The sequence below is a fragment of the Capra hircus genome, unplaced genomic scaffold (assembly GCF_001704415.2).
Source record: "Capra hircus breed San Clemente unplaced genomic scaffold, ASM170441v1, whole genome shotgun sequence".
Classification (NCBI taxonomy): domain Eukaryota; kingdom Metazoa; phylum Chordata; class Mammalia; order Artiodactyla; family Bovidae; genus Capra; species Capra hircus.
In genome coordinates this window covers 1-12,159 of record NW_017203461.1, presented here as the reverse complement: position 1 = coordinate 12,159, position 12,159 = coordinate 1, and the positions used below count along the sequence as shown (strand labels likewise).

The 12,159-nt window shown below is 41.5% G+C and overlaps 1 pseudogene; it reads left to right on the top strand.

The window, feature by feature from the left end:
* The first annotated feature begins 586 nt into the window (after positions 1–586).
* On the top strand, positions 587–11,708 carry LOC108635088 (annotated as a pseudogene).
* Positions 11,709–12,159: the final 451 nt, after the last annotated feature.

Sequence of the window (12,159 nt, the reverse complement as noted above, 5' to 3'; positions counted from 1 at the left end):
TTCCTCAGCCATTAAAAGTGAAAAGCTCTAAAATTAATTAAAAAAAAATAAAGAAGAAGAAAGAAGAAAAAGAAGAAGAAGAAGAAAGAAGGAGGAGGAGGAGGAGTAAAGCTCATTCTCAGCTCACAATAGACAGTGCAGAAACAGGGGCAGGCTGCCCTGCCTTGATTGGAATGTAATTCCAAGAGGAGAGGGGCTTCAAGATCCACTGTAGGGTCAAGTTCCTTAAGCAAAGGGAGGTCACCCCTGAGGGCTGTGAGTGCTGGACACCATCACTGGACTCCCCTGGTAGACTCGGAGGCCGTTCTCAGCCCTGTGCCCTGGCGACTGTGCCATCTGTTTTTTCTTTGGTTTGGTGAGCTGAGCAATCTTGACCCAAGACCCTTGAGATTTAGATTCAGCCTGACCACGCTCACAGCGGGTGTTTCTACGGTATGGTGGCGGAGGGGGGGGGGGGGCGGGTGTCCATCGCCGGCGCATGCGCCCAACTCGGCTCACGGCCAATCAGATTGCAGGCGCAGACACCTGGCAGCCAATCATCGGAGGCAGCCCGCACGCCTGTAGGGGGAGCTGGGGCGGCGTCCCAGACCTGAGGAAGTCTCATCCCCTCTGGCTCGCCTCCTCAGACTTAATCCTGGAACTGCCTAGGGCTGGTGAGCGGCAGACAGTTCTGTCACCTCTGCCAACGGGGACCGGTAAGGACTGGAGCATGGTTCAGCCAAAGCGGTGCCTGACGGCTAAAGGGAGGGTTTCACGGGTCCCCACTCGCATGAGGCATTGCTCGGCGGGGCGGCCGGTTAGGGCCCGCGGGCCCTCAGGAGGGAGCATGCGGCAGGACCCACAGGCCTCAGGCTCCTTCCGCCCTCTCCCCTCTCTAGTCTGGGCGGGCTCTGCTCTCCAGCAGCTTTCCTGCCCAAGGGGGTGGGACAAGGCAGCTCGAGGAAAGGGCCTTTTAGGCCCCTGGCCCCGGGCACCACCCCCAGCTCTCCTGTGGAACCTAATGTATTTAAACACACACACACACTCACACACAAATCTTCATGGCCCAACCCGGTTCTGCACCCAGGCACAGTCAGGCGGGCACAGCAGGGAAAAAAAAAAAAAAAAGATCTAGTGGCCTGTTCACTGTCCTGGTACTTTGGTCGTTTTCCCGTTTCCTCTGTCTCTCCAGGACTCCAGGGCTGCCCCGTCCCTGGGGGCACCGAGATTCAGTCCTTTGGTTCGGGAAGTTGGCAGATGAGGTATTTGTTTGTTACTGAGAGAAGGGAGGTAGGAGGAAGAAGCTTGGGGAAACGGAGTTCAATCACTTGCTCTGGTTAAGTGCGAGACGCCTGATCAGCATCCGTAGGATACGACCAGGTAGGGCCTGGGGGGATAGAATGTTCCCGGAACAGGTGACTCATCCTGACCTTTCTCTCTTCTCGTCCCCAGGATGTGACCGTTTGCTGCCTGGCAGGTCTCAAGCGCTCAGGTTTTCAGTGGGCCCTGAGGTAAGGTGACAGACATCTTTACAATAAGAGACAAAGTTGTGGCTTTCTTACTTTCCGTTTTTCTCCATTCATTCGTGGGCTGACACGTTGCTGTTGGGAGAGAGTATTCCTGATTGGGGATTACCTGACCCTGATTGCTGGTGCTGACTTCAGGGCAATCATGGTTTCAGGTTTGCAGCTTTCTGAGTGGCAACCGTAAAAACAGGCACGGTGACTTGCTTTCTCCTGCCTTCTTGAAAGAAAAAAAGTAAGAGCACCATGGGTCTTAAGCTGTGTAGAGCTGACTCCGACCACTTGGTGAGGCTAAAATGGGGCAATGCACATATCCTAAGGTTTTAGCTACGAAAGCAAAGCAGTGCATGTGTGGGGGTTCCCTGGTGGCCTGGTGATTCGGATTCTGGGCTTTCACTGCAGTGGTCTGGATTCAATCTCTGGTCAGGGAACTGGAACCCCACAAGCCAAGCAGCATGGCCAAATGAATAAATGAATCAAGTGGTTCATTCAGAGAAAATGTGTTGTGATTTAACATGTTTATGTGGGATTACTTGCTCATTTCTGTACCCTTAAGGGCTTTATTTCATTAAGTAAGTGAACTCCACTGGATGGGGGCGAGGGACCATCTGAGTTCATTTCATGCGAGTAAACAAGATCATAGGAAGCTCTATGCCCAGCAACTTGTGCCTACAGCTGTGTTGTATACTTATTTGTTGGTACAGCTTTGAACTTCACAGCATGTTTTGTTTTGGTCACAACATGTGGCTTCATAGGATATTAGTTTCCCAACCAGGGATGGAACACAGGATCCTGGCAGTGAGAGGGCTGAGTCCTAACCAAACCACTGGACTGCCAGGCAACTCCTGTTTTTAGGTGCTTTGGTTTGTTTTGTGTGATTTTTTTCTTTAATTTTTGCTCTATTTATAGGAGAATTCTTCTGTGTCTAAGTATGATGTGAATGGTATTATAACTTGAAATGTTTGTGTTGTACATATGATCTCAAAATTGAATAGTTTGAAAGAACTTAACACTTGTTATCTCTTGGCCTAGGATCTCTCCTGAGGTAGTTGTCAAGCTTTTGTCTGGATTGGCAACCTCTGAAGACTTAGCTTGTTGAATCTAAGCTCTCTCACTTGGCTGTACTCATGAAGCCTCAGTTCCTCCTTCTGTGGGCCTCTCCATGGGGCTTCTCTTGTGGAGGCTGCTGTCTTTTCTCAGAATGAGTGATTCAGGAAAGCACTTGCACCCATGATAAAGTGCAGAGTCTTTTTTCAGATGTTACACATCTTCACTTCTGTATTTGCTTAGTCTCACAGGTCAACCCTGTGATAGATTGAGAGAGAACTACACAGGGGTGGGAATATCAGGAGATTCGATTCACTTGAAGGCTGGTTACCATACCCATTAACCCACCATGCCAGCCTTTTTTTTTCATATGATCTCAGTTCTGTTACTGTGAGCAAATTATTTGGCTTGTGTACTCTTCTTGTGTGTTGCTGCTGCTGCTAAGCCACTTCAGTCATGTCCAACTCTGCAGGCTCATGGACAGCAGCCCACCAGGCTCCCCCATTCCTGGGATTCTCCAGGCAAGAACACTGGAGTGGGTTGCCATTTCCTTTTCCAATGCATGAGAGTGAAAAGTGAAATTGAAGTCACTCAGTCGTGTCCGACTCTTCAAAACCCCATGGACTGTGGCCTACCAGGCTCCTCCGTCCATGGGATTTTCCAGGCAAGAGTACTGGTGTGGGTTTCCATTGTCTTCTCCAGCTTGTGTGCTCTCTGGCTTGATCTACTCAATTCTTGATCTACTCAGTTCTAGACCTACTCATTTGTTGATATTCTAGCAAGTCTCCTCTTTGTCCTGGATTAAGTTTTCTGTTTCTCTGGATGGTTCCCATCAGCAAACAGACTGACTATAATGTGACCTGTCGTTAAAAATCCATCTTTTGGTGACACATCCTGCTTCTGCTGCTTTTATTTCATATTTGCTTATTATAGACTTCTGCAGAGTTGTTCCTAGACTTTGTTATCTCCAGTTCTCTCATTTTCTTTTAAAGCCACTCTTGTCAAGGCCACAAGTGAATTTCAAATGTTTAACTCAGTGGTCAATTTTTAGTTGTTATTTTATTTAATTTATTGGCAGCCTTTATTAGAGTAGTTCATTTCCTCCTTCCTGAAAAAAAAATGTTTCACTTGGATTGCAGAGTGCTTCTCTTTCCTGCTTCTCTTCCACCTACAGTTCTCCCACATACAGTGTGTGACCTTTGTGTCTGGCTTTATTTAGATGTCATATTTTCTATTTAAATGTTTTACTTATTTAGCTGTGTGGCATGTGGGATCTCAGTTCTCAGCCCAGGGATGGAACCTGTGGAGAGTCTTAAACACTGGATCTCCAGGAAAGTCCCCTAGTTTGTGTTCTTTCAAGATTCATCCATTTCATGGCTGCATAGCAGTGACTGTTTTTGTTTTATTTTTATGGCTGAATATGGTATATGAATATGGTAAATGGCTTCCATGCAATCCATTTTGAGCATAAACCACAGTTTGTGTATCCTTTGGTCAATTAATGGATAATACTTGGATGGTGTACTCTTTGTGAGTAATGTTGCTGTGAACACTGATTTTGCATGGACTGAACATTTTCAGTCTTTATGGATATATACAAAAGAGGGAAATTGCTGCATCATATGGCTACTCTATACTTAATTTTTGAGGTACTGACAAACCACTTTTCCAATAGTGGTTGTACCATTTTACAGCAATTACCTCAACAATATCTGAAGATTCCTTTTCTCCACATCCTCTGCAGCACTTATTATTTGTCATTTTGATTGGGTGTGACGTAGTATGGGTGTGAAGTAGTATCTCAGTGAGACTGATTTACATTTTGCTAGGGGCTTCCCTGGTGGCTCAGAAGGGAAACTGTCTGCCTGTAATGTAGGAGATCTGGGATCAATTCCTGGGTCGGGAAGATCCCCTTGAGAAGGAAATGGTAATCCACTCCAGCACTCTTGCCTGGAAAATCCCATGAATGGAGGAGCCTGATAGGCTACAGTCCATGAGGTTGCAAAGAGTCGGAAATGTCTATTCAAATTATTTTCCTGGTTGTTAAATGCTTTTCTCTTTTCAATTGTTGTAAAAACATCTAACTTAAATTTTTACCATTTTAACCATTTTTGCATGCTAAGTATTTCACACACTTTCATCAGCCTTTTGGAGAAAGAAATGGCAACCCACTCCAGTATTCTTGCCTGGAGAATCCGATGGAGAAGGGAACCTGGTGAGCTTTAGTCCATGGGGATGCAAAGTTGGGCACAACTGAGTGACTAACACATATACACACACATAGTCACAGTGTTATTTTGTTGTTGTTTTCATTGTTTTAGCATTGCTGTGCAGCTTGAATGACAGTTCCCTGGTTGAGGATCTTACCCAGGCCCCTGATAGGAAACTGTGGAGTCCTAACCTCTGAATTACCAGGGAATTGCTTATCACATTGTTATGAAACAGATCTCTACACCTTTACATCTTGCAAAATTGAAACTCTGTACCCATCACCTGTCCCATTAAACAACAACAACTCTTTTCTTCCCTGTTTACCTAGACCATGGACTCCATCGTTCTTTTTTGTTTCCTTTCTATTGCTTGACTATGTTAGCTATTTCATACAAGTAGAAACTTACAGTATTTGTCTTTTTGTATGACTGGCTTATTTCATTTGGCTTGATGTCTGAAATGATCAAGCATGTTGTAGCATGTGACAGAATTTTCTTTATATGGCTAAATAATGTTTCATTGAATGTATATATCACATTTGATGGATATTTAGATGCTTCCACCTCTTAGTTGTTGTGATTCGTGCTGCTGTGAGCATGGCTGTGCAAATATCTCAAGACCCCATGTTAACTTGTTGTGAATTTATATCCTGAAGTGGAATTGCTGAATCATGTGTCAGTTCTAGTTTTTAGTTTTTCGAGGAGCCTTTAAACTGTTTTCTGTAGCAGTTGCACCATTTTAAAATCTATCCATAACACACAAGGATCCAGTTTCTGTACATGCTTGCCAACAGTTGTCCTTTCCTTTCCTTCATACGTAAACACACACATATGCACACACAATTTTTTCATACCCTTTTCCATTATTGTTTATCACAAATTATGAATATATTTCCTTGTGCTATACACTACGATCTTGTTTGTCTATTGTATATATTATAGTTCTCATCTGCTAATCACCAGCTCCCAATCTATGCCTGCCCCACCTTTCCCCTCTTGGTAATCACATAGTCTGCTCTCTATGTCTGTGAGTCTGTTTCTGTTTCATAGATAAGTTCATTGGTGTCATATTTTAGAGTCCATGTAAGTGATACCATATGATATTTGTCTTTCTCTCTTTTTTTTTTTAATTTTATTTTTACTTTATTTTATTTTACAACACTGTATTGTTTTTGCCATACATTGACATGAATCCGCCACGAGTGTACATGAGTTCCCAATCCTGAGCCCCCCTGTCCCACTTCCCACCCCATATCATCTCTCTGGATCATCCCTGTGCACCAGCCCGAAGCATCCTGTATCTTGCATCGAACATAGACTGGCGACTATCTTGCATGATAGTGTACATGTTTCAGTGCCATTCGCCCAAATTATCCCACCCTCTCCCTCTCCCTCAGAGTCCAAAAGTCCATTCTGTACGTCTGTGTCTCTTCTGCTGTCTCGCATACAGGGTTATCATTACCATCTTTCTAAATTCCATATATATGTGTTAGTATACTGTATTGGTGTTTTTCTTTCTGGGTTACTTCACTGTGTATAATTGGCTCCAGTTTCATCCATCCCATTAGAATTGCTTCATATAAAGTCTGCAAGCAATAAATGCTGAAGAGGTTGTGGAGAAAAGGGAACCCTCTTACACTGTTGGTGTAAAGGCAATCTAGTACAGCCACTATGGAGAACAGTGTGGAGATTCCTTAAAAAATTGCAAATAGACTGCCGTATGACCCAGCAATCCCACTTCTGGGCATACACACTGAGGAAACCAGAATTGAAAGAGACACATGTACGCCAGTGTTCATCGCAGCACTGTTTATAATAGCCAGGACATGGAAACAACCTAGATGTCCATCAACAGATAAATGGATCAGAAAGCTGTGATACATATACACAATGGAATATTACTCAACCATTAAAAAGAATGTATTGTCTTTCTGTTTCTGACTTCCTAAGTATTCTTTTTAATGCTAGTGTAGATTCAAGTATTTACTTAACAACATTTGTTGGTACTGAAACAAAACGTGATTGACTTTTAAAATATTTGTCTTGTATTCTGCAAGCTTTATATTAATTCTAATACTTGTATTTTCTTCAAGATTTTCTACGTACAAAAGTATGTTATCTCCAATATGCTTTGACTTTTTCCTTTCCATTCTGAAGGCTGGTTTTTTTTTTGTTTTTTTTTTTTTTTAACAACAGCAACAATTCTTTTTTGTTTCCTGATTACTCTGGTTATGGAACTGCCAGTATAATGTTGAGCCAAAGTGTGTAATAGACTTCCTTGTGTTGTTCCCAGTCTTAGAGGGAACACTTTCAGTTTTTCATTATTAAGTATGATGTTAGCTGTGGGTCTTTTACAGGTGCCCTTTGATTGAGAAAGTTCTCTTCTGTTCTTAGTTACTAAGTGTTTTTTTAACCCCTGTTATGAAAAGGTGCTAGATTCAGGGAAATGTTTTTTTTTTTCCTGCAGGCAGATGTGTTTTTTGTTTTATTGTTTTAAAATGGCATAGTGTTGATTGACTTTCATATAATGAGCCAACTTTGCATACCTCCATAAATCCCATGTGATCATGGTATACAATCTTTTTTACATGCTGTTAGATTTTGTTTGCCAGTATTTTGCTGAGGACTCTTTCACCTGTATTCATAAGGGATATCGGGTGTATGTGTGTGTGTGATGTCTCTGTCTGATATTGGTATGAGAGAAATACTGGCATCACTTTGCCTGCTATGTGGGGAAGAGACCTGTGGTGTAAAGGATGAAGCATTGTGGGATTTCAGTTTAGCCAGGATTAGAGGGAGAAATTTAGGATATATCAGTGTGGAATTGGGGTGAGATTATCAAGAGAGTTCATTCTCAATTTCCTAGGCCTGTGTTAAGTGCTTGACATTGAATTATGCTGTTTGTTAATTAGGTATAGATAGATTATACTTTGAATTTGCTACCTATTTTCTTTGTTAACATTTATGAAATTAGAATTTGTGAATCAGTTGTAATGTTGCATTGAAGATACATTTTCTTCCAATTTTACTACAAAACAAGATGTCATTGAATAGCTGATGCCTTTTCAAAAGAGCTGTTAACCTTAAGTCTAAGAAAGAAGCATGTTTGTCTTTAAGATACAGAAACGCATTTAAAGGTTGTAAATTTGCCCAAGAAGATGCAACTGGTGTGTGGTTAACTTAGAATTCCAACTTAATCTTCTTTGACTCCAAAGTCCATGTTTATAAACACTGTACAACAGTGCTTTTGTAAAAATACTCGTCCTTTACATGTGATTTCACCTAATGATCAGTAGTGTTGGGTTTCATTAATCTTTATTTTTTTAATAGAAGAGATTACAGTGAACATGGGACAAAGCTATGATTCTAGAGCCATGTAGACTTGTAGTCATAGGTTTTTCAGCTGTCATTGAGTCTCGTTGACAGTGTCTTTGTCTGTAAGATAAGGGTGTTTATAACTACTCTAGAGTTTTGGAGATAATCAAATAAACTAATATGTAGTATATTTATACTTAGGTGGCAGTGTGTATAAAGGAAGCAACTGGGACTTGTGGCCGCACCCTCTAAGGATAAAAAAGTATTAAAAATATGGAACTACCATGTATGTTACGTGAAGAAGAACAAGAGCCAGAACTATGGAAAAGCGAGGGAGAAACCAAACAAGTAGATGATGATGATGAACTGATCTTGGTTGGAGTGGAACATATAAATGAAGATGCTGATGTGATCTTTGTTAGGATGACCTGAACTTCAAAACCAGTCATTTCAAACACACTGAACAGAGTTACCCCAGGTTCTTGTTCAAGGAGAAAAAGGTATGGTCACTTCAGGAAAGGTAAAGCTCACAAATTGCAGCCTGTTAGTCATGTGCCTCCATACATCAGAAGCAAAGACTGTCTTGCCAGTTTCTGACTCTGAATCAAGGTCAACAGATAGTCCTGTTATTATTGAACCTTTGTCTCAAGCTGATTATAAAAATATTTCACCACAAATAGTGCCTAATAGCTTTTCAAAGGAGTTATGTTCTTCTTTAATTACCTTCACAAGTTCATTGCAGCATCCAGTAGAAACAGCGGTTTCTGCAGGAGATATGAATAAAAGTCCTCATGTATCAAAGCGACTTTCCATTTGTGAAACAAATAGCAGAAATCCCAAAAGGCCTAAGCTCAGTGATGGCATTATAGGGGAACATTCTTTAGGTTTTCCCCCTTCAGGTATTTTTCATACAGTGACCACTCAGCAAAGCACACCAGACCGTGCCCATACCTCACTAGGCCATGTTCAGAATGGAGAACCTTGTCCATCACCTTTTCCAAAGGACAATGTTCATTGCAAGCCTGTAAGACCTTTAGGGGAAAATGGACTGACAAAAACTGATTTTCCAAGTTTAGGCAAGTCCAAACAAGATTGTTGATCCCGCAGAAGGAAATCTGATTGTGTTACTTCGTGACTTCTACTATGGAGAGCATATAGGAGTTGGGCAGCCAGAACCGAAGACCCACACAGCCTTAAAATGCCTCAGCTGCTTGAAAGTTCTAAAAAATGTCAAGTTTATGAATCACATGAAGCACCATTTGGAACTTGAGAGGCAGAGAGGTGACAGCTGGAAAAACCACACCACCTGCCAGCACTGCCTCCGCCAGTTTCCTACTCCCTTCCAGCTGCAGTGTCACACTGAAAGTGTCCACATTCCCCAGGAGCCCTCTGCAGTCTGTCACATCTGTGAGTTGTCCTTTGAGACAGATCAGGTTCTCTTAGAGCACATGAAAGACAATCATAAGCCTGGTGAAATGCCCTATGTATGCCAGGTTTGCAGTTACAGATCATCATTTTTTGCAGATGTGGATGCACATTTCAGAGCATACCATGGTAACACTAAGAATTTGCTTTGCCCGTTTTGTCTCAAAATTTTTAAAACTGCCGCACCATACAGACGTCATGATAGAGGGCACTGGGAAAAGAGTTTTCACCAGTGTTCCAAATGTCGGCTACAGGTTTTAACTTTCAAAGAGAAAAGGGAGCACAAGACCCAGTGTCATCAAATGTTTAACAAGCCTAAGCAGCTAGAAGGATTGTCTCCTACAACAAAAGTTGTTATTCAGGTATCGCTGGAACCCCTTCAACCAGGATTGGTGGAAGTAGCATCCATTACTGTGAACACATCTGATTTTGAATCATCACCCCCCAAATCTAAAAGTAGGAGGTCAAAAAAAGACAAAAAAAATGTTAACTATACTTTCAATAAATCTGAAACAAGTATTTCAGTCAAAGTTAAAATCCCCATTAAAAACACACAAAAAAAATCAAATTATAGCATTATTCAATAATATCAAATATAGGGAAACCGATGGGTAATTTTGTGTTTTTGTTTTAAATACAGGAAGTACAATTTTGTTTAAGCTGCATATTGAGATATTATTTAAAAATCTATTATCTGTTTTTCATATAATTGTCTTAGCGTGTAAAAAAGAATGTGTGCATGTGTGTGTGTGAGAGAGAGAATGAGAGAAGTGGAGAAAGCAAAAGTAACCTATTTTGGTATTTCATGTTACTTGTAAGTTCGAAAGGTCTGCTATGCTTATAATCTGTAGAGTGTTCTAGCAACATGACTTTCAACTGTTTTCATGCCTTGAAGATCTCAGTATCAACTATATAGCCAGATTTGAATGTCACTCTCTGAAGTGCCTCTTGTACTGATTGATCTAAGATAACCTGTCTCTGAAAGCATGCAGTGGAGAAGTTGATGGAGAAGGTATGATGTGAGTTTGGACCAGACATGGGATTTAATCAGTGAAGAGCTGTGGCTTCTTGTCCCAGCTGAGGAAGAGGCATACATTCACTCCAGGCATAGAGCCAAGGTAGAAGGAACACTGTCTCAGAGTGTTTTTACCTAGCTCAGGGACATCTCAAGGAAACCAACCATTAAAATGCCTGTGTTTGGTGAGAGAGGCTTGCAAGCATCAAGCAGGCCCTGTGTATCATTGACTGCAGTTGGAGAAGCAAGTAGTTAATAGAATGAGACCTGGTGCCTGTAGACCTCCTATTGAGTGATTAAAAGGGGAATTTGATTGATTCCGTCCCCTTTCCCATTTGGTTGGCCGGTAGTCACAATGAGGTAGCCATATCTGTGTCAGACACAGTAGTAAATCAAGTTAAAATTCCCAAAGGAAAAAGAGCCTTGACGTCCACTTTGATTTGTGCTGGACCCATAGTTTTAACTGAAAAGGATCAAACACAGGGAATCTGTTCAGCTTTTGAACTGGGCTAAATTGAGTTCTCTTACCCTTAAGCTACAATGGAGTTGTCCAAGAATAGTGAATATAGTGGATAAAAATAGTCCAGGGTGATTAAACCCTTTTTAGAACTTTTCCTTACCTTTTCCAGATACATGTGTCTTACCCTAGTTGAACACGTGAAGATTTCAGTTTTGTATCTTATCTTGCCTTGGACACAAATGTTAACAGCTAATTCTTTGCATGTGTAATTTCCCATTGTATCAAACTAATTGAGTTTCAGTCTTTCTTGACACAGTCTGATGTGCAAGAATTGTCTCATGTATTTCAGTAATTATCAGGTCATAGAGTTATCCTTCCTCTAATCTATCCAACCATCTAATCTGTGATTATACTTGTGGAAACCTTTTTTGTTGCGGTCTCCAAGGGCTCTTTCACAGGCCTGTGGGCTACCCTCTAAGTATTGATTCCTGAACATCAGCACACTTGGCTGCCTCTGTAGGTTCTTGGAGTTGAGACTCCTCCTGGAGTTGAATGTCACCCCTTCTCCACTTCTGGCACAGATACCTAGCAATCTCTGTGCACCATTCAAGGAAGGTGTGATCCTGGCTGTAGACCTGTGCCAGGAGCAATCTCTCCGTTTCCTCTTCCTTTCTCCTCCTCTTTGTCTCTCCCCACTCTCCCCCCTCCTCAATTTATTTAAGTCCTCTAAGCTTTCACAAAATGCTGGAAAGTGCTAATCACCAAGGGGTTAGCATCCCTCTCAGAACTGAAGAGGAAGGACTACAGATGATTAAGCTGTAGTGAATCTGTTGTCTCCATTTTAGGCAATTTCCTGAGTGTAAATTCAAATTCAAATAATTGTATTTACTTACTCAAAGCTTGATTAATTTATTTGCATTTTGAATATTTTACTAGGCCTTTCCAGTTAGTTTACTTGGGCCAAGTGCTTTGCTAAGTGTCAGCTTAAACCACTTTTAGTTGTATAAAGAGTGTGTGTGTGTGTGTGTTCTGGTCTCAGGTGAAAACTCTGTGTATAAATAAAATATGCAGACTATTGCATTCTTATCTCCTTTCTTCAATTTCTATAGTAAAATACGAAATGTTTTAGTTATGTGTTTTTATTGTTGCTTAGTATTATCAACACCGTTATGTTAGTTGCTGTGA